This window comes from Stegostoma tigrinum, chromosome 9, assembly GCF_030684315.1.
Source record: "Stegostoma tigrinum isolate sSteTig4 chromosome 9, sSteTig4.hap1, whole genome shotgun sequence".
NCBI lineage: Eukaryota > Metazoa > Chordata > Chondrichthyes > Orectolobiformes > Stegostomatidae > Stegostoma > Stegostoma tigrinum.
This window is the reverse complement of record NC_081362.1, coordinates 8,375,175-8,402,023: the sequence shown is the minus strand read 5'-3', so window position 1 is coordinate 8,402,023 and position 26,849 is coordinate 8,375,175. Positions and strand designations below refer to the sequence as shown.

Here is a 26,849-nt window from a genome sequence, read left to right as displayed (position 1 = left end):
GATACTATTTTATTCAGATGTAGGCAAACAAAAATGTGATCCAACCTGTCCGTTCACAACATCAGCCAGGATCAAAACAATTTGACTGTTACAAACTCTTTTAAAATCCACTTGTTTATGTTGCCACATTTGAATTCTCTGTACATTTTCCCCATTTTGTGTTAGGTTCGTTTACAGGAAGGATCTTCATGAAATAATGAGAAAATAACATACAGTAAGGTTCACTGAAGACAGAATATGTTACAGTATTCAAGGTGATTTTTCCGTAATCAATCCGGTACATTGTATGGAGCTGCCCCATTATTTTTATTCACTCTACAGCTCAGGCCCAGCCAGCAATGGAATTGATTTTTCTCATGGGCAATAATAATCAATCTGCTCAGGCCCTCATTGAACAATAAGAACCAAATGGCCAGCATGAACCAAACAGCACAATTTTGCTTCAGAGGCTTGAGGACAAAACTCTAGGTTGACACTCCTATTGAGGGACAGCTGCACAATCAAAGAGCCATCCTTGCAGTTGAGATGTTGAACCATGATCCTGCCTGCTCCCTGAAAAGCCCCACTGCACAGTTCTGAGGAAGAGCAAGAGAATTATCCCCTGCGCCACTGTCAACATTTATTTCCCATCCAGCATCACAGATGATCCCGAGCTAGTGGGAACTGCTGATGCTGGAGAATTTGAGATTTCTGAAGAACGGTCCCAACCCAAAGCATCAGCTGTCCTGCTCCTATTATGCTGCTTGGCCTGCTGTGTTCATCCAGCTCTACACCTTGTTATCTCACAGATGGTCCTGTTGTTATAGCATTACTTTTATAGTCGGAGTTTGCTGTGTGCAAATTGGCCGCCACATTTCCTACCTTTCAACCTAGACTTCAGAGGTACCATCATTTGCTGTAGACCATCCCGAGGTCATGAAAGATGCAAGATGACTACAAGTGTTTTGCCTTGTATCCGTGAGAATGCACCTCCGCCTACCTCTTGGAACCAGAGCAACAAACCAGGAACATAGTCGAGTGTGTTTTCAATGTACCTGGCAACACAGGCCGATGAACATTTCTGTGTATCAAACTAGTTTCCACTGACCACTACCCAGCATCCTGGGATAGCACAGTGGCTTAGTGGTTAACACTGCTGTCTCACAGCACCAGGGACCTGGGTTCGCTACCACCCTCAGGCAACTGTCTGTGTGGAGTTAACACATTCTCCCTGTGTCTGTGTGAGTTTCCTCCGGGAGCTCTGGCTTCCTCCCACAGCCCAAAGATGTGCAGATTAGGTGGCTTGGCCTCTCTAAATTGCTCATAGTGACCAGGGATGCACTAGCTTGCTTAGTCACAGGAAGTGCAGAGGTAAGGTAGGCTTGGGTGGGATGCCTGTCATAGGGTTGGTGTGGACTTGATGGGTTGAATGGCCTGCTTCCATGCTGTAGGGATTGTGATGTGCAATGATCACATGGGCAGCAGCCCAATCTGCACAAAATCAATTTTAATCAACTCTTTGGCAAACCCATGTCATCAAACTTTTGGAAATCAACCTTTAGTCAGGCTGGACACAGTATTTCTCATGCTTCTGTTGGATGCATCATCACTAATTTATCAGTGTCACATAAATGCAGGACTACATTGCTGTGGAGCTTAGTTTAATTAAAAGATCAATTAGATTCTAAGTGGCTTGGGGTACTAGACAGCTACAGGGACAATATCAATTGTTGGAAGGTTGTTAGTAATTTTGAGAGACTCTAGGACTGTGATAAGTTGAATCACAGGCCTGCTCCTTCACGAATCTATGTTTAGCAGAGCTGCGCAATCAGCCAATGGGCAGTTGAAACTGGTCTGACTACCAATCAGCTGTTGGTCAAAGAAAACGATGAATCGATCTTGTACCATGAAAAGCATTGAGAAATGTTGGAAGTTAGCTCCAGAAAAGCTCAATAACTTTTACCCACATAGGATGCTGCCGCTGAATGTGACCACCAGTTCAGTCAAGCATGTTTCCTGTGTCTTATAGAACGAATTCCTGGAGTACTTACTTTTACGGTTTCAGCAATAGAAATAGGCGAGTGAGCAGGAAAGCGTTCCTCAGACTCTTCAGATCCATCAGGGGTGGGAATATGTTCCTTTCTCTTCTGTTGATGCATTTTGCCATCTTTCCTGATCTACATCTCAAAATTCAGAGGGCAGTTTCATTAGCTTCTCACTATGTGGGCAATGCATTGGCATTCACAGTGCAGTGTAGCTCCCTTCCCACTACAGAAGACAGCAGCCTAATGACCTCATCCACATTGGCTTTAGACATTTAAGAGCAAACAGGTGAAGTGGTGACTGAACAGTCTGGTTTTGTTGAAGAACATGGGCGTTCTCGTGTATTTAGGTTCAGTGACTAACCACGGTGGTAACCAGCTTCAAAAATAAAACAGGGTGGCATGGTGGCTGCCTCACAGCCCAGGGTCTCAGGTTAATTCCAGCCTTGGACAACCATCTGTGTGGAGTTTGCACATTCTCCCTGTGTCTGCTTGGTTAAAAGATGTGCAGGTTGGATAGATTGGCCATGCTAAGTTGCCCCATGGTGCCCAGGGATGTGCAGGCTAGATGGGTTAGCCATGGGAAATGCAGGGCTACAGGGATAGGAATGGGTTCAGGTGGGATGCTATTCAAAGGGTTGGTGCAGACTCAATGGGCCAAACGAGCTCTTCCTGCACTAGGGATTCTAAGACACGATGAGAACCTACCTCTTTGATGGAGAAGCTGCCGTCATGTGACACTGTCGAAACTGCTCTTGTGAAGCACCTGAAACCCCTAGGATGGCATGTCAGTGCTATGGAAATATACATCGTTGTTGCTTTTTGTGTCTGGTAGCCATTTATTAACCATCACCTTTGTTTTTGTTTTGGACTCTCTCCCCAAAGTCTGTTCATCTCCCTCTACTTGCCAAGATTCTACCTGCCTCTGTTTTAAAGTCTCTGTCTCTGTCACCTTTTGAGGAAGAGAGTGCTGAAGACTCATAATCTCTGTGAAAAGAAATTCCTCTTCATCCTTATCTTAAATTATTTTTATTTATTTTTAATGCAGCACCTGGTCCTACAACAAAAAATAAGCAACAACCAGAAGAAGAAAGAGCCAGAAAAATTGGACAAGCATATGGATGTATATGGAATAGTGTAGGTTAGATGGGCTTCAGATCGGTATGACAGGCCGGCACAACATCGAGGGCCGAAGGGCCTGTACTGTCCTGTAATGTTCTATGTTCTATGTTCTATGAAAAGCATATTTGGCTGAAAACAGACGAAATACTCGTGTTTCTTTCAGAGAGACTTCTTCTGGCATTTTTAAACCCCCATTTAAATGGGATTGATCTAAGGCTGGATTCCTCTGTAGATGAAGGATGTCTTTTGATGTTGCACTATTTGCATTCTGGATGCATTTTCTGTGAGTGCAGTCCGCATAATTATTTTACCTGACTGCACAGTCTGGTGGCATGGTACAGGATGTTGCACTGGGCGCAGCAGTCATAACACGAAGCAAGATGCTCGACATTCTGATACCCCAACCCTGGAATGGCACTGTCAAGGGATATTTTGCCAGGTAGAAAATCGGTACGTCTGCTCTGAGTTTAATTAGAACATCGTTTCCTGGAAAATATGGCTCACCTGGTTTGTAATTTAAAGGTTTTGGTGTACCACATATGAACCTTTTTGAAATCTTCTTTTCATGGGATTGAGAATTGTTGTCCATCCTTGAATGCCCCTGAACTGAGCAGCATGCTCTGTCATTTCAGAAGACAGTGAAGAGTCAAGGATGGGGTGAATAGTCAAGGTCTTTCTCTCAGGGTAGGGAAGTCCAAAACTGGAGGGCATGGGTTAAAGGTGACAGGGGACAGATTCAGAATGGATCTCAGGGGCAACTGTTTCACACAGAGCATAGTGTGTGTATGGAATGAGCTGCCAGAGGAAGTGGTGGAGGCTGGTACAGTTACAACATTTAAAAGGCGTCTGGATGGGCACATGAAAAGGAAGGGTTTAGAGTCATATAGGGCAAATGCTGACAAATGGGACTAGATTAATTTAGGATATCTGGTTGGCACGGATGATTTGGATCGAAGGGTCTGTTTCTGTGCTGTGCAGCCCTTTGATGCCTTGACTCGAAGTACATCACACCAGGTACAGATGTCAGATTTCCATCCTGGATTAGTGGATCATTCGGGTTGTTGGGACAAGCCATGGTCATTGCAAGGTCACCAATACGGCGAATGACTTTATAGTCAAACAGAGTAACTGGTGGCAGTTTCTCTAGCTTCCATGGTGGAGTTTGAGCATTTACCTGAGTTACAGTATTGTTCAATTCCTGCACCACCTCTGCATTACAACAATCTGAACTTCACCTGAAAGAGCGATGGAGGCAGTAGCATCAAAAAAAGGTGACAGACTTGCAGGGAGGAATAAAATCTACAGAACCACGAGGAGTAAGTAGGTTTGATTGGACCACTGAGCTAGCACAGGCACTGTGGGATGAATGGCCTCTCTGCTGTTTCACTCCGCGATTCACAAGACAAAAAACTATAGCTGCCGGAAATCGGAAACTAAAACAGAAATTGATGGAAAATTTCAGCAGGTCTGGCAGCATCCATGGAGAGAAGTCAGAGTTCACGTTTCAGGTCCAGTGACCCTTCGTATTCACAGGACGTGCCAGCTCCTGGCTTCATCACGGAATTGAGTTTTGAAAGGAGGATTTGACAGTCTGCGCACGATGGGTTGCAAGGCTGGAACAAACACTGCGTCTCAGATTCCATTCTGAAGCTCGCATTGCTAGTTTTAGTCAGACTGCAGTTTTTTTTTCACGTAATTGAGATTTCAACACTGCGCTGATCAACTTTGAAGTAGGAACTGCCTCAATTTCTGGCGCAGGCCTGCTCAAGGTGATCGCATTTCGACATTGCATTTTAAAAACAGTGAATGAATTGCACTGACTGTGGCCTTCTATCACTGGGGCTATAGTAAATAACAGAATGTCAGAACTACATTGGTCTTTGGCACCTCTCACTTGAGCCTCACCAGTTGAGCATATAATGTTTCAACAGCTGCACCAACCCAGCCCACTCTTGTCTTGCATGGGCGCTGGAAGAAACACAGTACCCTAATAACGCCTGGCCTGAGCTCTGTGGTCTTAGGGGTGGGAACACAGGCATTTCGGAGCCTTGGAAGCTATGGCTGCCTTCCAGAGGGTGAACAACAGTCTCCACAACTTCCAGGCTGAGTATCCATGCAGGAGAGATGTAAGATGCCTGGCCTGTGTCTCTCTGACCACTCTGAAATGTGGTGGAGGCAAATTCACTTGAGACATTCAAGAGGGCATCGGGTGAAATTGGATAGACTTGGAAAGAAACAGTGTGCTGGGGAATTGGGAAAAAGGCACGAGATTGACACCAGGTATTAGAACCAATGCTGGCACGATGGGCCAAATGGCTTCCTTCTGCATGGGAGCAATTCAATGGTTTTGTAACTGGTCTCGGCCCTTGTCCTGATACTACCTTTTTGAGGGTTCCTCCGATGTGGTGCCTCGTCTTGCTCTGAAAATCTGGGGATGTGGTGTTAGTAAGATTTCCCCACCCCACCCCAAAACTTTCCTTGCCCAGCACCTGTTGTCAGCCCAAGTCTACAACTGTTATAAAATCAAAAATCGTGCGGTTGCTAGATATTTGGAATCAAACACTGAAAATACTCAGCAAGTCTTTCAGCACCTGAAACTGAGTGAATGTTTTGAATCAAATATGACTCTACTTTCAAAATCTCCAACAACAATTAAAACTTGAAGAAATGAAACTCCACGCTTGTAATAGTTCAGAAGAAGATTCCTCTTTGATGTAAGACACAACATCCGCATCCCCCAGTGCAGATGCTCTTTGTCCAAAATCTCCGACAACGGTTAGATCTTGTAATAGTTCTTTAAATGTTACATCTCTTTTTCTCGCCATTGATGCACATTTCCAGGACTTTTTGTTCTTGTTCCATGTCACTTGGCACACCCCAAAGTAATGCATTTAAATAATGACTCTTTGCCGCTTCTCATAATGCCTGAGCACTGATTTCTTCCTAGAAAATTTGTGACATTTTTTTACTTCAAAATATACTTTATCCACAAAAATATCATTATATGTGTGCATACATAGTCACAAATGTAGTTTAGTTCTGTACAGTAGCACACCAAGAAAACAAACAAACATTGGAGTTTGACTCTATCCAAACAAACCAAAGACATCTCTTACTTGAGCCAGACTATATTTACATGCATTTGAGGGACAGGGAGGGTCCGATAACTCGACAGACCCCCATTTACCTTCAGCAGGAAGATTTGAGATGGTCATCTGTCCCCATTGCACCTTGGCAGCAGCTGCCCCAAGCTCTAATGCGTCCCTCAGCACGTAGTCCCGAACCATGGAATCTGCAACACTCGGCCAGGGTCAACTCCTTGGTCTGGAAGACCAACAAATTTCGGGCAGACTGAGGAGCATCTCTCACTGGGTTGATGGTCCTCTGGGTGCAGTCAATGATTGCCTCAGCCCCGGGGAACAGACCGTAGATCACAGTGCCCTGCTTCATGGAGCTGAGAGCTCGTGTGACATTATTGTTAGCTGTGGGCAGTAAGTATCTTCAATAGAACATCCAGCGGCGCTTGACCCGATTGAGAGTTTCCATTCTAATTTTTGGCTTCTATGGACTAGAATGGAATGTTGCTGAAAGTGTGAGCTACTAATGGTCACAATGTGGGAATCAGGATATCTGGGATGTAGTGAACAGGTAAGTTTCTATGTCTCTAATTAGCCAAACAGATTGAGGATAGTGAAATTGACATGTTGCAAGTAAGTTAGAGTGGGTGAATTCAGTGTCCAATCAAGTACAGAAACAAGAGAGTGGGAGGAAATGAAAAATTGAATGAAGAAAGAAAGAGAAGAAAATAGACAGAACAGAAAAGTATGAACAACAGCCATTGAAAATTTTGCATTTTTAAAATCTCCAGCAATGATAAAAAGCTGAAGGAACGCATCTTCACTCTTACAGTTGTTAATTTTCAGTGCCAGAAAGGCTGACTGGCACTACTTAACATTTACCAAATCACCAGGTTCATAGCTCCTTGAAAGTGGTCTCGCAATTAGACAAGATAGTAAAGAAAACGCACTGTGGAGCTGGAGGAACACAGCAGGCCAGGCAGCATCAGAGGAGCAGGAAAGTTGATGTTTTGGGTTGGGACCCTTCTTCACCCGAAACATCAGCTTTCTGGCTCCTCTGATGCTGCCTGGCCTGCTGTGTTCCTCCAGCTCCACACTCTGTTATCTCAGAATCCAGCATCAGCAGTTCCTACTATCTCCTAGTAAAGAAAACATTTGACATGCTTTCCTTTTTTGGTCAGTGTATTGAGTTTAGGAGTTGGACGGTCATGTTACAACTGTACAGGACATTGGTTAGGCCACTTTTGGAATACTGTCAGCAATTCGACTCTCCTTGCGATAGGAAGGATGTTAAAAAACTAGAAAGGGCTCAGAAAAGATTTACAAGGATGTTGCCAGGGTTGGAGTGTTTGAGCTGTAGGGAGAGGCTGAATAGACTGGGTCTATTTTCACTGGAGCATTGGAGGCTGAGGGGTGACCTCATTGAAGTTTATAAAATCATGAGAGGTATAGATATGGTGAATAAACAAGGTCGTTTTCCCAAAACTTAAGGACATAGGTTTAAGGTGAGAGGGGACAGATTTCAAAGGGACCTAAGGGACAACTTTTTTACGCAGAAGATGTTGCATATATGGAATGAACTACCAGAGACATTGGTGGACGTTGGTACAATTAGAACATTGAAAAGGCACCTGGATGGGTGCATGAAAACAAACGTTTTAGAAGGACCTAGGCTGAATGCTGGCAAATGGGTCTAGATTTAAGTAGGATATTTGGTTGGTACGGACGACTTGGACTGAAGGGTCTGACTCTGTGCTGTATATCTCTATGACTCTTTCAGAAGTTTATTCAGACTTTAAATGATAAGACTTTCTGTGATTAAGCTTACAAGTGCGTCAGTATAGTACCTTCAGTCCATTTCATTGGTAAGCTAGACACTGAGACACTGTTTTCCACAAAACCTGAACAACAACATTTGGATTTCTACACATAGTCTCGAATACACATAAATAACAGTGACACCAATCACTTTGTTGTTACTTTAGCTGTAAAATGTGACCCATTACAGCTCAAGCTATGCAGAATAATGTGACAAAGATGTTCTCCCTTCTGAAGAATGAATTCTGTAATTATCTTGACTGAAAGGAAATGTGTGTTTTCAAGTTATCACACACTTTTTGGGAGAAAGATATTGGAGCATTGTTTTTTTGGAAAACAAATCCAATTAAGCAGATAGGCTTCAAGTTGACGAGTATGCCCTATTCTGTAGCATTTCCTGACATTTGACAGACAGTTTAGTGAAACAAACTATGTAACAAGTTGAAGTTCAGTTTCTGAATGATGCTTTTATCTAATTTCTGTTCAATGACTGCAATTCAGAAATCGGTTAAGGATTGTCAGCTGTGTAGGCGAGGAAGCAGTGACTTATTTTCTGCAGGCTTTTAACAAATGTATTTTTCTTGTGGGATTCATCACATATTGTCCTTGAGCTAAGCACCCATTTCAGACAGCTGTTCATAGTGGCTGTGGGTTTACAGCCAGATGTAGGCCGGACTCGGTAAGGACAGCAGATTTCGTTCCCCAAAGTCCATTAATGAACCTGACGAGTTTGAATGACAATTGATGTTAGTTTCATGGCACTGTTACTGGGACTTCCGCCAGGACAGAGAGTGTCTCTCCTGGTGAAAAAGTCAGAAGAAATCAGGAATGGCACTGTTGCCCAGTCACACCCCTCTCGACAACAGTTGTTGGCTTGGCACAAAGAGGGCAAGAGTCAAGCCTATGTCAGCTAACCGCCACCTTTATTAGTTTAGTTAAAGCAGGCATACAGTTCAGACTAAGATAACAAAGTGTGGAGCTGGATGAACACAGCAGGCCAAGCAGGGTCTAGGCCCGAAACGTCAGCTTTTGTGCTCCTGAGATGCTGCTTGGCCTGCTGTGTTCATCCAGCTCCACACCTTGTTATCTCGGATTCTCCAGCATCTGCAGTTCCCATTATCTCTGATACAATTCACACCATTTGGCTAGAAAAAAGCAAACATGCACTTTATCACTGCCCACTCAGCTTGACATTCCCAGGACAGTCAGCAAAATAAGAATTAATACCTGAGAATAAAAGATTATGCAGGCTGGGCATCTCTTCCAGGATTGGGCGTCTTCTCCACGCCCAGGCATACGGTTGCACCTTGCAAAGGTTGCTGTCCAGAGTTTTCACTGAAATCCTTCATTTTTATCCTTTCTCCTTAACTTCCCAAATTGTGGTATCTTGTTCTTGTTGGCTCCTTAGCTCACCTGAGAGCGGTGCCTTTCTACTAAAGGCACCTTCAGGATTACCTCATTATTCTTCCACCAAATAAGGATTATGTCATCCATCACTGCTCAGACTAGCCCAAAACCAGCAGAAAGGGCTCAGGTAACTTCAGTGTGAGCAGCCTGTGGCCCGCAGCACATCCTGACAAACCTCATTTTTGTTGCGGACAGGGTTGTGGGCAGAGCCATAGTTTGTGTATGTGCAGTTCCTGGAGACAGCTAGCTGATTCAGTAACCAGCCACCGATGCTGAAATAGGATTTGGAACTGGAGATGAGCAGGTCAAAGCCCCCTCTGTCTCTCTGCATTTCTGTAGCCAACCCAAGGTATCTCATTGAAGGACTGAGGTACCCCTGTGGGTATATATCATTCCAAAACTCCTTGAGGCTAGGTGGTTCAGAGACCCCTTAAGGATGTGAGAGCACCCGATATACTTTTGGGAGCGTGGTGATTGCTCAGAGACTCCTTTTTGATGGTTAACCATTGAAATGATGAAGTATATATGCTGAAGGTAAGGCACACTTTGGTAAAGAGATTGTGAAAAGGCATGTTTGTTCATAAAAATTACATAAACTAACTAGCTCTGCCAAAATTGTCAAGAAACTATCCAAATAAAAATGAGATTTTTTTTAAAGTGATAGGTTTTCTAGAGTGCCGGATAACATAAAACTAATATAGCATTTGTGCTACATGACTGATATCCCAAACTATAATTTTCACACTGGGTGCCTGTTGATGGACTGTGTTTTGGATAGACATGCTCATTGAAGCAGGTGTTTATTGACATTTGTATTAAGCGGTTGAATGAAATGTATGTTGAAGCAATTTTTTGAGTATCGATGAGAGTGTGCTTTTCTTTTCAATAGTTATGCCCTCATCAGACTGGGTAACTTTATTTTCTATCAGAGTGCTTCCTGATTAATGCCCATACTCGCTGAGAGGTGCCTTGGTATAGGGAGGGGAAGGCAAATGATGGTAGGTGAGGAATATGAATTGGCACAGATTTTGCATAGGGACTGTGAAAGAGCCATAGGGAAAAATGGGGTGGATGGCTTACAAGGGTCCATGGAAGATTGATAGATTGAAATAAAGAGTACAGGAGCCATGGAAGATGAGTAGATATGGAAGTATAATGGATGGGTGCATGGACATAGCGTGGCACACTGGAGACTAAAGACCACAGGGGATGGGTAAATTGCTCTGGAGGTATGAGAAGTTATGGGGTAGGTACAGGTGCTTTAAGTTGGCATAGATGAGGCATGGTGAAAGAGGGGTTTTCCTATTCACTTACAGGATGAGCGTGTCGCTGTCTGGGCCAGCATTTATTGCCTGTCCCTAGTTACCCTTGAGAAGATGGTGAGCTGTCGTCTTGACCCACTGGGCAGCAGGGTGATACAGTGGTTAGCACTGCTATCTCACAGCACGAGGGACCCAGGTTCAATTCCACCCTCTGGCGACTGTCAGTGTGGTTTTTTTCACATTCTCCTCGAGTCTGTGTGGATTTCCTGCGGGTGCTCGGGTTTCCTCCCATAGTCCAAAGATGTGCAGGCTAGGTGAATTGGCCATGCTAAATTGCCTGTAGTATTGAGGGATGTGTAGATTAGGTGGGTTATAGTGGGATGGGTCTGGGTGGGCAGCTCTGAGAGCCAGTGACTTGTTGGGCCAAAGGGCCTCCTTCCACACTCTCAGGATTCTACGATTCATTGCAGCCCATGTGCTGTAGGTAGGCACACAATGCCCTTAGGGAGGGAATTCCAGGATTCTGACCCCGTGATGTTGAAGGAATAGCAATTATATTTCCAAATCGGGATGATGAGTGGGTCAGAGGGGACCTTGCAGTTGAGCAAAGTATTCTGTTCTGACCATTATTTTTAGACACAGTGAAGAAGTCTGCAGGCAGGGATTCCACCCATCCACCTCAGGAACTAGGTTCTTAGGTTCTTCCGAAAACTCCAGGACTGACTCACAATCCAGCCTGCCCCCTACAACCTTCCCCCTGACTGAAAATCCAACGTGCATAGTGTGGATTCTTCCTTCCTCTGAATCCCCAACCCAGGAACCAAAATCGATTTCATTTCCGGTTTATTACTTGAACTTAATTTCCACCAGCTGTCAACATAGGATTGGAAGCCACATCATTTTCTGAAGAAGGGTCTGGGCCCAAAATGTCAGCCTTCCTGCTCTACTGATGCTGCTTGGCCTGCTGTGTTCATCCAGATCTACACCTTGTTATCTCAGATTCTCCTGCATCTGCAGCTCCTACGATCTCCTCAGAGCATTAACCTGGTCCTCTGGAGCACTTGTCTGGTGACATTACCACTACACACCGTCTCCCCCAAAGATTAAACAAATATTTGCAAAGAGTTGTGATTGTTTTTCTTTGTAACCAAAGATACTAATTTATCAAAGTGAATTTAAGACTGGGCAAAATGCATTGTACTAATGGATTAGTGAGGGAATTCAATTCACTTCTCTTCCTTATATTTGGTTTCCGTTTTCATTCCTAATTAGTGAATTAAATTTATTTCTTTATTGCTTCATCCACCACTTATTTTCTTTCTTGCCTTTCTGTTAATTTTTTTTCATAATTTTCGACTGTTTGTTTCTCATAATTTAGTTCCCCTTTCTCATTTGTATACCTGTTTCTCTCCAACAAAATTCTGAACCTTCCTGCCACATCCCATCTGTTCACTTCTTTTTCATTCATTCCTTGCAGCCTGGGAGAGCTGGCTGAACTCTAGATTAATTCAATCGATGAGTTTTCAGCAAGCAGACCAGTTGTTCCTTGTCTCAGATAGTATTGTCTCATGACAAACCAAGTCTTGATTTGCAGACATTAGATTGAGAGCTATTGTTGGACAGAGGGCGAAGGCATTAACATCATACAATCCCTACCGTGTGGAAACAGTCCATTCAGCGCATCCAGACTCACCCCATCCCTGCATTTCCCATGGCTGATCTACCTAGCCTGCACACCGTGGACAATTTAGCACGGCAATCCACTTATCCCGCACATCTTTGGACTGTGGAAGGAAACGAGAGCATCCAGAGGAAACCCACACAGACACAGGAAGAATGTGCAAACTTTACACAGACAGTCCCCTGAGGGTGGGATTGAGCCTGGGTCTCTGGTAGTGTGAGGCAGCAGTGCGAACCACTGAGCCACTGTGGCCTCCCCACAATGATGCACACAGTTTCCCTGTCAGGAGCCAATTCTGTTGTCCTCAAGTTTTGAAATCGTTCGATAATGTTGATTTCTCCATTTCAATCTGTCTGTGGTTTTTTTTCTAGATGGTATAGTGGGATCGAAATTACACTGGTTTGCGGAATGCCTTTACATCTAGCTGAATGCCTGCCATATCCGAAAGTCCTGCAATTTTCATACTGTAGCTTTTGGTGGTCACCAATTTTGATTAACTCCTGAGAAGATCAGAATGCGGTTAGCTCATGTTATATGATGCATTACTAACTGCAAAACATAAGCAGACACTTGCGTGGTGAAGGAAGCTCTGACATTCCAGTCTATTGAATCTCTCTCGTCCTGTAGCTTTACCTGACTGCATACAGTGACACCCTGATTTCGACTGCCTGTCCATAAACGGCTGGAGGGTACAAGCAAATCACTTGGAAATGAGTGTGAGCAGCCTGCTAAGCTTGGAGGGTGCCAGAAGCTCGAAAAGCTGAATATCGTGGGTAGACAGACGAGGGAAAGGAAATAATGAATCGCCCAAACAAAATCTCTTGCAAATTCTATATTTTGTTTGAACTCTGGCAGGCTAGAGGATGTTCCAGAGCTGTTTTGTCTGGCTTCATCTGAGTAGTGCAGAGGCTTTTTACTGTGGCTATACTGCCTGCGACAGGCATTTTGTGAGGTTGTAGACTTGCTCACTGAGCCAGTGTTTGACTGCAGATGTTTCATCACGCAGCCAGATAACATTGTCAGTGTGCCTCTGGTGAAGCTTCAGTGTTCCATCCTGCTTCTTATTTGTATGCTTTAGTTTGTTCGAGGGGGTGGGGTTTGGTTGGCATTACTCCCGGTTCTGTTTCTCAGTGGTTTGTATATCGGACCCAGTTCAATGCGTTGGAATGCCAGGCCTCCAGGAATTCCCTGGCACGTCTCTGTTTGGCTCGTGCTATTATGGATGTGTTGTCCCAGTTGAATCCGTGTCCCTCATTGTCCAATTGTAGTGAGACAAGTGAGAATTGGCCGTGTTTCTTGGTGTCTAGTTGGTGTTCACGTATCCATATTGTCAATTTTCTTCCGGTCTGGCCAATGTACGTTTCTCACAGTCCTTGCATGGTATTTTGTATAAAAACCGAAAGAACTGCAGTTGCTGTTGTTTTGTTTGAACTCTGGCACGCTAGAGGATGTTCCAGAGCTGTTTTGTGTGGCTTCGTCTGAGTAGTGCAGAGGCTTTTTACTGTGACATCAGAACTGATGTCCTGAGGAAGGGTCACCAGACCCGAAACGTTAACTCTGACTTTTTCTTCACTGTTGCTGCCAGACCTGCTGAGCTTCCCCAGCAACTTGTGTTTTTGTTCATGGTATTTTGTATATTAGATCAGTTTTATTGTTTGTGGGTATGGGATCCTTTATGATCGTCAATAGCTATGGCTGGGTGGTTGTTGGTTTGTGACGGGCCCTGCTAACATGGGGTCTGAGTAGTCTTGCAGCCTTCTCTGATATGTCTCTGATGTGCAGCAGGGTGACTAGTGTGTCCGGCCGTGTTGTGCTGTCTTGCTATGGTCTGTCATGAATGTAATGGCGGATTATGCTTTTTGAGTATCCATTCCTGTCAGAAAACTCAGTCTGTGTTCCTGCTCCGCTTTGCACAATTCAGGATTGCTGCAGTGTGTTGTGTCTCATTTCAATAATGTCCTGATGCAGCAACGTTTATGGCTGCTGAGGTGGTTGCTGGAGTAATTAAGTATCTGGTTCGTATGTGTGGCCTTTCTGTATGCACTAGTCTGGAGTTCTCTGTGTTCTTACGTTCCACCATTATGTCTAGGAAGGGTAGTTAGTTATTGTTCTCTTCTTCTTTTGTGAATTTCCTTCCAGTGAGGATGTTGTTTGTGTTGGTGGATTTCTTCTTGTGCATTCTTCTTGTCACAAAGGTGTTATCTACATATCGGACCCAGAGTTTGGGTTGTATAATGGGAGGCACTGTCCGTTCTAACCTTTGCATTACTGCTTCTGCATTCAGTCCTGGTATTGGGGATCCCATTGGAGTCCCATTGATTTGTTTGAATATATGGTGATTGAAGGTGAAGTGGGTTGTGAGGCACAGATCCAGCAGTTTCAGGGTGCTGCCCTTGTTGATGCTATTGGTGTCGTGGGCTGCCTCCCTTCCTGAAAAGTCCTGAATTGTCTCTTTGGTTAGGCCGATGATTATGGATGCAAATAGTGCGGTTTGTTAAATTTTGGTATTTTGTATTAGAGAGGTATTAAATGGGAGCTCAAAAGGATAGCAAACCCAACTTAAAGAAGGTACTAACCAAGACAATGGAGGCAATTTGACATTACCGTGCCAGAGGAAAACCCATAGGATCGTATAGAATATTGACTTTCACTCTCCGCTGCATGATAACAAAGTTAACACCCTCCCAGTAGGAAAACTGACAGAACTAGAGGCAGTGTTGAACTTGTATATCTGAGTAATGAAATTGTAGAATGATTACAGCACTGAGAGGCTATTTGGCCTATGTAGAGCATGCTAGTTCTCACTTTAGTCAGTCCAATCAATACATTTCCTCTGTATATGCATAAAGAAATATAATAAGCTGTAGTTCCAAATCAGCACAATCTGTCCAAATCTCTATCTGACCCACATGTTCGCTTTATTTTATAAGAACGTTTTCAGGGATGAGAAACTTAAGCTTTGAAGGTCATTTGGAAAACTTGGGTTTGTTTTCCTTGGAGACGGAAGGCCAAGAGGAGATGTAATAGTTTTCAAACTCCATGAGTTGAAACCGTTCCCCCTCATAAAGATTAAGAATGCGCGAACACTTATTTAATGTCATTTGGAAATGAAGTAATTGCGTTGTGAGAAAAATCTACATGCAGCGAGTCGTTTGGGTTCTTGAATCACTGGCTGGAAATGTGATGGAGGCAAGTTCAATTGAGGCATTCAAGAGGGTGCTTTGTGATTATTTGAAACGAAATAATGTGCAGGATTCTGGAGTAAAGAAAGGACAATGGCCTTCAGTCATAATACCTCGTTCAGAGAGGCAGTACTGACGTGATGAACCGAATAGCTTCCTTTTCAGCCAAGACAAATCTGCGATTCTGTGACAAAAGCAGAAATTACAGGTCCAGCAGCAACTGGGGAGAGAAATCAGAGTTAACGTTTCAGGTCCTGAACTGATTATAGCTAGGGAAAAAGGTTGTTTTAAAGTAGAAGACACTGTGGGGGAGCGGGGTAAGGAGTAAATGATAGAGGCCAAAGAGAGAAAAGAACAATTCAACAGAGGTAGATGACGATTAGCTTAGGAGAATGAATAGCCACTAATTGGGGCTATTAGTGGTTAACAAAGTGTTACCTATCATAGCAGACCCATGTGATAACAAGGCCTGATGTGTGGGGATTGGGGTAAGGACATAAGAGAAGATGCCTCAGGCCCTAAAGTTGTTGAACTTGATATTGAATCTGGAAGGTTGTAAAGTCCCCAAGTGGAAAATGAGGTGCTGTTTCGTCAGCTTGCACTGAGCTTCACTGGAGTCTTGCTCGCCTACTTCTAAATACCCTTTCTTTTCTTACCAGTTGCAAAGTGCTGATGTGCAATAAATAGAAAACTAGCCCCAGCACTAACAGTTAATCACCTCCTGCATTTCTGGCACAACTCGCAGTATCACTAGTTCAGGTGACATGACAAGGTAGTTATTCAATTTTGGCTGAGATGACAAGGTTGCCGCATTGTTATTGATGTCTTTGTGTGTGTGTGTGAGAGGGCATTGACGATTGTATCCAGCAAACCCTACTGGAGGTGTTATGTATACTTGCTGTCACTGGTAGATGTTCAAACATCTGGAACAAAGTGTAAGAGTTGCTTGAAAAACTCAGCAGGTCTGGCAGCATCTGCAGAGAAAAAATAGTTAATGTTTTGCATCCAGCGACCATGCCTCAGAACTGTTTTTGTTCAGTGTTCAACTATTTGGAAATGTTCAAATAAATGCAGTAAGATTTTCTTAAAGCTAATGATTGTAACTTACAGTACAGCAGTGGTCTCCAAACCTTTACTCACTGAGGCCACATTATTACAACTTGAAATTTGCCACGACTCCTCAATGAGAACAGGGAGAAAGATAAGGTTTCAGTTAAACCAAGGACCTGTCAGTGCTGGGCCGTATCTATTATAATGCATTTGCTGCTATTGCTGCTTCTGAGCGCTCCACCCAAAAATTTCAGCTCATTACAGCCTTTGAAGTCCCAAACCTACTTTAAGAAACCATGCTGTAGAATAACATCAATACATCATTGTCAGCAATCACTCATTGACAAGTACGATTGTTAACCTGGGAAAGTTTGTGCCACAGGGCAAGGGTTCTATGAGTCTTTGTGTAGCCGATGATCCTGCTTCTAGAGCCAAATTCCACTGTCTGCTGTGGCAGGATTCGAACCTGGGCCCCCAGAACATTGTCTGGGTCTCTGGATTAATAGTCCAGCGATAATGCCATTAGGCCATTGCCTCCCCTTTCCTTACTTTCCCTTGCCAATGGGTATTGTCAAAGAGTTGTGTCTGTTTGTACAGGAGGCTCCTCCAAGTTGGTTTCTTCTGAGCAAGAAAATCCCATGCATGGACATTGATGTTACATTTCTTGAGTGATGGAGTCTTTGAAAAGCTTCCTTTGTCTCCCTCTTGTTCAAGGACCTCTTCCTTGAGCTGGATGAAGAACATTTTGCTTCGGTAGCCAGAACTCAGGCATCCAAAACACAAGGCTCGCACTGTGGAGTTGGTGTCAGAGCAGTAAAAAGTGTTATTAGCATAATAAACATCCCTAGGCACTTCAAGCAACCATTATAAAACAAATTATAGCACTTGGTCGTGTAAGGAAATGTTTGATTGCCACCAAAAGATTGGTGAAGGAGACAAGTTTTACGAATCATCTTAAGGGAGGAAAGCAAGCTAGAGAGGTGGGAACGTTTAAATAAATGATTTTGTTAACGCTGATGTTTGTGATTTACTGTATAACAGTGGTTTCCAAACCTTTAATTACTCTGACCTCGTGATGCAGTGATGGTAATGAGGTCAGCAAATAAGAGTTCCCTGATCTGGGCTGTTAATCTGGTTCAATCAGGGAGCCCTGGCTGACATAAAAGGATAAATGTCAGGGATACTAACGCTCTTGTACCTGACTAAATAAGAGGTAGTGCTGCAGTCAAAGGCTATGTATTTGTAAATAGAGGGTGATTTTTGAAGGTCTAGCAGCCTCTGAAGAGTTCTTTCAGGTATCAAGGCTTGAAAATTGCGCTGTAGATAGGACGCCACACATCTCAGAGTCGAGACAACTGAAAACATGGCCCTGAGTGTAGATAACTCAGACCATTGTAGGGTTAGAGGAGATGGCAGAGATAGGGAGAGACCTGACCACGGAGAGGCTTGAACACGTGGATGAGAATTCTAAAACTAAGGTGCTGCTAAATCAGGAACTGAGCTCAGCCATTGAGCGCGGTGGAGGTGGTGAGTGGAATTTGCTCCAAATTAGGACACTGAAAATCACTGCATGACTACAAGTTTGTGAAGGGCCCAAGTTCGGAAGCTGACCATGAACAAATTAACTCTGGAGCCAACAGAGGCATGGATATAAATAGAGGCAGCGGGAGAACTAGACGGGGTGCAGTCAGCGACATTATGGAGGTGGAGATAAACAGTTTGAGTGATGGGTTCGGTGTGTGGCTGACTCACTATCTCTGGGTCAGATATGGTTCAGTCTCAGACAGCAAGGAGAGGGTTAGAGTCAGAATTGAGGAATTGGAATTTATAGGCAATGGCTTTTGTCTTTTGAAAATTAACTGCTGATGAGAGAGATGATAGAGGTAGAGTGTGTTGTCATCAAAATGGATCGTTAAACTGTGTTTCGGCATGTTGCCATTGAGAGGCAGCATGTAAAGGGGTAAACAAGATGTCCATGATAGACCCTAAAAGGTGAAAAGGGAAGGAGTGACAAGACGAAACAACAACAACTTCTCTTTTTATATTGCCTTGAATCAAACATTCCAAGGCAATACACAGGAGCATTATAAACAAGTTTATTACAGCTAGTCACTGTGTGGTTAGCACTGCTGCCTCACAGAGCCAAGGACCCAGGTTCGATTCCACCCTCCGGTGCTTGTCTGTGGGTAGAGTTTGCACATTCTCCCCATGCCTGCGTGGGTTTCCTCCGGGTGCTACGGTTTCCTCCCACAGTCTGAGGATGTGCAGGGTTAGGTGGATTGGCCTTGCTAAGTAGCCCGTAGTGTTCAGGAATGTGCAGATTCGAAATGGATTAGCCATGGGAAGTGCAGGGTTACAGGGACAGGATTGGGTCTGGGTGGGAACTGTTTGGAGGGTTAGGATGGGCTGAATGGCCTGCTTCCACACTGCAAGGGTTCTATGAAATGAAGTAAAATCATTGTAGTCCCAGAGGACCATAGGGCCACTCTCTTATCAGAGAGGGATGACTAATGGTGGTTTAACCTGAGGGTAACCACACCTCAGATAAATGGAGAGATTGAGAAGGAGAATCATTCACAGTAACCTTAGCCAGTGCAGGAAATGAAGTTGTGCTTTGGCATCACTGTGCATCGCTCTCCAGCAAACTGACCCTCTGTAGGAGACACTAGGTCAAATAACCAGAAGCTTAACTGATGAAGTAAGATTTAAGGACTGTCTTTGAGGAGGAGAGTGAGGTAAAGAGGGGAGAGGTTTAGAGGGAGATCCAGAGCTTAGGGCCTGGGCAGTTGTAAGCTTGGCCGCAAAACTGGAGCAGCTATAAATGTGGATGCAACAGAGGCCAGAGTGTGTGGCTGGAGGAGATGGCAAAGATGGGGAGGGGATGCAGTTACAAAGGGATTCAAAAACTCGATTGTGATATGTGATTGGAACCATAAGTGAATGGGAAGAGTAATCTCTGATATTTTTGTGACTGTGATGAGGTCGATAAGAATGGAACCATCTAAGTGTGGTCCAACCCAGCTGGATGTCTGTGGAGATGCATTAGAGACGCATGGGTGTGATTAACTGGGTGAAAGGCTGCAGATGGAATGGGAAAGTGTGAGAAGGGCTTGTCTGCCTTGGTCAATGTCACTGGGGACATTGCAGAACAGCCTGCCCAGTTTCACAGTGGGGAGCATAGTACATTGCACGAAGAGGAACAGCACTGAGAAAATGTAAGCCGCAGAAGTAATGCTGTCTTCAGCTGTTTACTCAGATGGGGATTAAATATAATCACAGTGTCCTTTTGCAACTTCCTTCAGCACATGACAAATTCTAATAGGGTAATGATCTGTTTACGAGATAATTGTAGTTAAGATAAGAAGGATGGTGAGACATTAGATTGGGTGATGGGGATGCAGGGACCTTAGGTAAGTTGTTTTTCCCACGATAAGACTGTAATTGGCGCCGATTCCCAGGGTGATGTCCTGCTGCTGACACTTTGATCTTTATCACTCTCCAGGGCACTCATTTCAGATGCTGGTTGAAAGGATGACATGCGTCTCTGTTGCACGTTCTGTTTTGTAAGTGATTGAGTTAAGACGGTACCAATTACTTTGAAATAGAAGACTTCTTTTTGGTCCCTGAGATTGAGATGAAATGAAAGTCACACTTTCACTATTTTCAAAAGTGAAGTGCAAAGGTGGTGAAAGTTCAATTTTTCTCTTGGATTCATAGCAAGTCTTCAGAAGCTTTCATAATGCATACAGATACTGATAATATGACTGCTTTTCTTACCACGCTTACTTGCCTCACTTTTTCACCCGCCTCAGCATTAAGCCTTCAGCTCTGAAGAAGAGTCACAGTCGATTTGAAATTCTGTTTCTGTCTCCATGGTTTTTGTCAGACTTGCAGAGTTTCTTCAGCACTTTCTATTCTCACTTCAGATTTCCAGCAAGATGGGTAACGAATTCTGGCCTAGCCGGTGACCGCTACACCCACAGGAATGTGTAAAATTTCCATGCAAACACATTTGATTTGAAAATAGACACCAAAAGAGCACCAGAGGCTGTAAAGCAGAATCAAGAACAGAAATTCCTGAACAAAGCCATTCTCAGGAAGGGTCATTCGACCTGAAATGTCAGCTGTGGTTTCTCTCCACAGATGCCACCAGACCTGCTGAGCTTTTCAGCTTTCGTTTTTGCACTTAATTTGCATCCTAATTCCTGGTCTTTCACAATAAACCGGGCTAAGGTTTCACAGGAGGTAATGTCAGCCTGGCCTTCCGCACAACCTGGTCTTTGACCTTCCAAGTGGGAGGGTGAATGCTGGCCATGTGTTGGCCATCAGCATCGAACTTGTCATTCACCCCACCATTTCAGGCATCCAAATCAGGGAAGGATTGCTGATCGGCGATCTGCCATGAGGAGTTTGGTTTGGTATCTCCTGCCAAAAGAGGGTATTACATTGAGATGTCTTTCTGTAGTTGGACACGGACATCTGGGGTGAAATTTAAGCCCATGACCTAAAAGGGGAGCATGCTGCCATTAAATGACACACAATATCTGGAATTGGAATTTAAATATAGTTTGAGATAAGAGTTAAAAAATGCTTTAATGACCAAGCAACAGACGGCATATAAAAAATGCTGACAACAATGTCAGAGAACAAAGGGCGCTTCTTATTGTCATGACTTTAATATATCAGAAAAATACGATATTAAATAGACCTTAAAAACTCCTTCATGCTGAAATTATGCTTGGCGGAACAAAATTTCACTTTAGAAAATTCACAGTATTTGGAACTGATTATGCGAGTCCTATAGAGTGACAGTTTCAGAAGTCATTGAACAGCAGGGGTAAGTTTATTGTATAAACAGCCATTTCAAATTGAAGCTTTTGTCACCAGAAGTAGTTGTATTAGTGATTGTGGAACACTTCTTAGCTCACTGAGACTGAAATGTTGCTGTCACGGGGCTGAAAAGTGGATTTGAAGGACTACCTTGGACATGAACAGTGAGTAGACGTTGCTGAACACTCTCCACAATAACACTCAATAATGGAGCCTTGGAAGGATGCATCCTCAGCCCCCACTGTACTCCCTGTACACCTATGACTGTGTGGCCAACTTCTGAATGAATAACATCTACAAGTTCACTGACGACACCACCATAGTGGGATGGATTTCTAACAACGACAAGTCAAAATACAGAAGGGAGAGAGAGGACTTGGTGACGTGGTGCAGTGAGAACAATCTCTCTCTCTCAACGTCGGCAAAACTAAGGAACTGATCGTTAACTCCAGAAAGAAAGGAGGAGGACAACCCCCATCTACTGCAATGGAACTGAGATTGAGAGGGTGAACAACATTGAGTTCCTTAGAGTGACGATAACCGACGACCTGTCCTGGACTTCTCATGGAGATGTGACCATCAAGAAGGCACAACAACGCCTTCCTCAGGCACCTCAGGAAATTTGGCATGTCTGAAAGGACCCTCACCAACTTCGACAGATGCACTGTTGAAAGTATACTGTCTAGGTGCATAACGGCCTGTTATGGCAACTGCTCTGCCCAGGACTGTGAGAAACTACAGAAGGTAGTGTGCACAGCCCAGACCAGCACAGAAGCCAACTTTCCATCCATGGACTCTATTCACATGGCTCCCTGCCACTGAAAAGCAACCAACATCATCAAAGATCCATCACACTCTGATAATGATCTCTTATAACTCTTTCAGAAGATACTGAAGCCTGAACACACACACAAGCAGGTTCAGGAACAGCTTCTTTCTACCTATTATCAGACAGTTGAATGGACTCTGTAGCCTCAAATAATGCTGATCTTGCTAATATTGATCTTGCCTCGTGCATGCCCTGTGCAGTGTAACCTGTATGCTTCAGTCTAAGTCTTTTTGATCTGTACATTCTTTTGCTTACTGTGATCTGCCTGTACTGTTTGTGAACAAAGCTCTCCACTGATTTATTGTCACATGTACCAAAATACAATCAGTCAATGGACTGGACATTGCTTGTGTAGTTTGGTGTGGTTTATCTTTTAGGAGCAACGGGCAGCTAGTTATCAGATGTTCAGATGTTCACGAATCCGCTAAATGGCTGAAAAGCAGCGACATTAAACAGGTAGGCTTTCATGCAGAGTGAAAAGAAATTGTAATCTTTGAATATTCTTCACAAGACACCTCATCTGAATTGGTGGACACAAACTTAAGGAGCTGTTCATTACTGAGCTGTACTGAAAGACAAGGCTGCTGAAGAGATCAGGAGAGAAGGAAAGATTACAGAGAAGTTTCTGCCTGCAAACCCTGGGAATGGGAGAGGCGCTCGCATCTCCTCAGCTGGGGCTTGCAGTTTGTCATCGTTCATGTTCATCCAGATTATCAGCTAAGCGTGGGCATGCGTGGTGTTTGCTTTCCAGCAAAGTTTTACTTCAAGGTGAATGACGTGCGACCACTCTTCCTCCCCTCCAGAGCGTGTGGGGTGCAGTGTTTGGCAGAGAGTAGTTTGGCCAATTGCAAGAGTACTGGAAGGGAGCTGAGGAGTTGTGAGTGCAGCAGTCAGTGACACTACCACTTTATTGTCCCTCTCCTGGAATACCTTGTATCGTGAAAACTTTACGTTTGATGTCTTTTGTCTGTCACACACGATGCAATTGTTTCCCAAACCGCAGTAATGAGATAATCGCTTTCTAGATTTTAATCATTTCTCCAAACAGTATCCTGTGGCGATAACCTTTGTGTTTGCTTCCTAATATCGTTAGTGATCACTGAAATAGATATGAAATGAAGATGCTGATAGTGTACCAGCTGTTACTGACTCCCTCGGTGCTAGGCTGCAGCCATCCATCCTCCCTTCAGCTATTTTTTCATAGCTGGATAGGGCAGTCATTAAAAGAGAGTGTTTCCTAAATAAGTTCAGAACAAACTGTTTTTGCTGCTCCTTTGTGAATGTGATGTTTGATTTAAAGGCTTTGGATAATTCGTATGGTGACCAAATCTGCAAATTGGTTTCATTGCTTAGGAATATCTACAAGTAATTTGAATATAATCTCAAACTGAACAGATACATGTCAGTTTTTTTCATATTTCAATGCTGAAGGTGGTCCTTTGTAACTTCACTATTGTGTTTCAATGTATAAGTCATTCTCACAACCAGCTGCAGTACCAATAACTTTTTGTTGTATCAGGCAGTTAGTCCCTGAAAGGGTTAACTCACATTGCAAGGCGGCCCCCACCCCAATCAGGATGTAAAGAGCTATTCCTAGGAGGAGCTAACCAACGCAGTATTAACACTGATGTCAAAACAGGGTGTTTCAGTGGCTATAATGTGAACTTATTCTTCAGTTAGGCCTGGTGTCTCACGGACACCATCCTGTATCTCAGATCTGATGTAACTAGCCTTTAAGTTATACGTAACAAAACTAGTTCCTGTTCATCAAGATTGAGCCCATCTTCTGCTGAAGATTTGGAGTGCTTATCCTTTCCGTTGCGGTAAAGGCCGCTTAAACGAACGTCAGCAAGAAGGGTTGGTGACAGTGAATCTACCCAAGGCATCCCAAATGGTTCAGGTGGATGATCATTATTACAATATAAGATGAAAGTTCTCTTTGTTGGCCTCTCAAGAGTCTGAAGTACAGTTGTAAGTTTTAACTGCTAAAATAAATGTGAGTTTAACCGTGTTGTGCTCCTTTAAGACCACAGCTGATGCTTTCCCTGCAATGAAAGAACAAACCAGCATCTACTTTGTAATCTAATGTATCTGTAGAGTATCCCAAAGCATTTTTTTATTCATTCTTGAGATGCGGGCATCACTGGCTCAGCCAAGATTTACTGCCCATCCCTAATTTCACAGAGAGCAGTTGCGAGGCAACCACATTGCGGTTGTCCGGAGTCATGTGTAGGCCTGACCAACCAAGGATCCTGAAGGACATTCGTGAATCAGATGGGCTTTTTCCCTGGCAATTAACACTGGTTTCAATGCCATTATTAGGCCTTTTTCAAATTCTATCATCTGTCATGACCCGGGTCACCAGAACTTTTCCTGAGTCTTTGGATTAATAGTCTAGCGATAGTATGTACTCTTCCATCACCTTCCCGCTTGAGGTGTCAAAAGTAACACGGGGCTGTTAAAAGCATTGGTCTGTTGTCAATTTCAGCAGTCATTTTGCAAACACTAAGAGATGCTGAGCATCATACTGTACTAACATGTCAGCGTGGTTTATGGTCTAAAAGCTGGTCAAGAACCTGTGGGCTTTCTGACTCAAGCTACGACCAAGACTGAGTGAGCTAAATCAGTACATTCAATGAAAGACAATAAAAGTGAGCGAAGAAAGTATTTGACATGCTTGCCTTCATTGATCGTTGTGTGGAGTATAGGAGCTGGGAGGTCATGTTGCAGTTGTACAGGGCATTGGTGAGGCCACTTTTGGAATACTGCGTGCAATTCTCATCTCCCTGCTATAGGAAAGATATTGTGAAACTTGAAAGGGTTCAGAAAAGGTGTACAAGGATGTTGCTGGGTTCGAGGTTTGAGCTACAGGGAGAGGCTGAAAGGCTGGAGCTATTTTCTCTGAAGTGTCGGTGTCTGAGGGGTGACCTTATTGGAGGTTTATAAAATCACGAGGGGCATGGATAGGGTGAATAACCAAGATCATTTCCCCAGGGTAGGGGAGTCCAAAACTAAAGGGCATGGGTTTAAACTGAGAGAGGAAAGATATAAAGGTACCTCACACAGAGGGTGGTGTGTGTATGGAATGAGCTGCCAGAGAAAATGGTAGAAGCTGGTACAATTACAACATTTAAAAGACATTTGAATGGGTACATAGATAAGAAGGGTTTAGAGGGATGTGGGCTAATGCTGGCTAATGGGACTAGATTAATTTACACTATCTGGTCGGTGTGGGCAAGTTGGAGGGTCTGCTGTACATCTCCATGACTCTATGACTTTGTTGAAGGGACAGTTCCCTTGAGGGTTAGGAAAGGCCAGATAATCAGATCAGAAAAACCTAGCAGGTTCTCATACTCTTTGCTCCTATTAGACTTCAAAAAGGTGAAGAATATGGCGGGTAGGTATATTGTTATCTATTTCATGTGCCACACTGCACAATTCCAGCTGCAGGTCACGGTAAAAGGAGAAGCTTTAAGCAAGCTGCTTGTCAGTGCAATCAGTGGTTAGCTTTGTATGAAGTTTGTTCCTCTGTTCCTCTCTCCTGTACCTCTTTAAGATCATTTTAAGGCACCTCTCTAACCATACTTGCAGACACCAGTCCTACCGCTCTCTTTCTGGCTTATTGTCAAATTTTGCTCAGTGATGTACCTATGGATCATGTTGGGACATTTTGTAATGGTAAAGGTGCTATATCATTAGAAATTGCCGTTCTCCTGGAATTTGATGAGAGAGACAGCAGGAATTGGATGGGCCATCGAGAACAGACATCATGCATGCTACTACATTTTACCAAGATTCAGTGCCAGAAGAATAGGAAGGTTAGCCATTTGGTAGCACAAAACGTAAATTTTCCTGAAATAAATGCACATTTCATCAAGGCATTTTTGTTTTGCACCCATCAGGACAATTTGCAAGAAATACCAATGTTAAATGAGGATTGTTCGTCTGTGAGCATCCAAGTCAAGTACTGGCCAGCTGTTTGATTGTAAGCACTTTCGTTATTAAGCCAGATGCACCACCTCACTCAATGTCCATACACCTGGCCAGAAGTCAGGAGTGGTGTCAATATTGTTGTCTTTAACCCAGTGACAGCAAGATTAATTGTAATGTAGAGGTACCCCACACAGATGGAATAATGAAGAACAATTTCTTACAAATAGTAATATCATGGTGCATATGTTTCAGGAATACAGCTTATAGTTTGGGATTTAAAAGTTTTCCGTGTTAGAAGACTGAAAGCACTTGATTTTGAGATAATGACTAACAGACGTAAAGTAATTGCATCTCATAAGTTGACTTGTGTGGTATTGAAGCACACAACGTAGAAAATGGGAAACCGCATATCAAAGAACTGAGATGTCGTTATGATGAGGATGTAAATGCAAATTGGCCTCTTGCTGTTCGATCCTGGCAACACTCCTGCCTAGCTGTTTAACCTGCTTGGCTAGAAAATGGGATTGTTTGCTCCAGACATTCATAGAATCCCTACAGCGTGGTAACAAGCCATTCAGCCCGTTGAGTCCATACCAACCCTCTTGAAGAGCACCCTACCCCTCTACCTTATCCCTGT

General features: G+C 43.7%; 1 protein-coding gene across 19 annotated transcripts in view; it reads left to right on the top strand.

The window, feature by feature from the left end:
- The window catches only part of LOC125455166 (1-phosphatidylinositol 4,5-bisphosphate phosphodiesterase beta-4), a 477,523-nt gene that overhangs the window by 235,163 nt on the left and 215,511 nt on the right, over positions 1-26,849 (top strand). The window contains exon 1 of one of the 19 annotated variants that reach the window (XM_059648336.1): positions 26,244-26,264. The exons of the other annotated variants lie outside the window; for them this stretch is intronic. The gene's annotated coding sequence lies outside the window, so the exon portion shown is untranslated. Of the gene's footprint in view, positions 1-26,243; positions 26,265-26,849 lie in introns of those variants that run through there. 19 annotated transcript variants of the gene reach the window in all.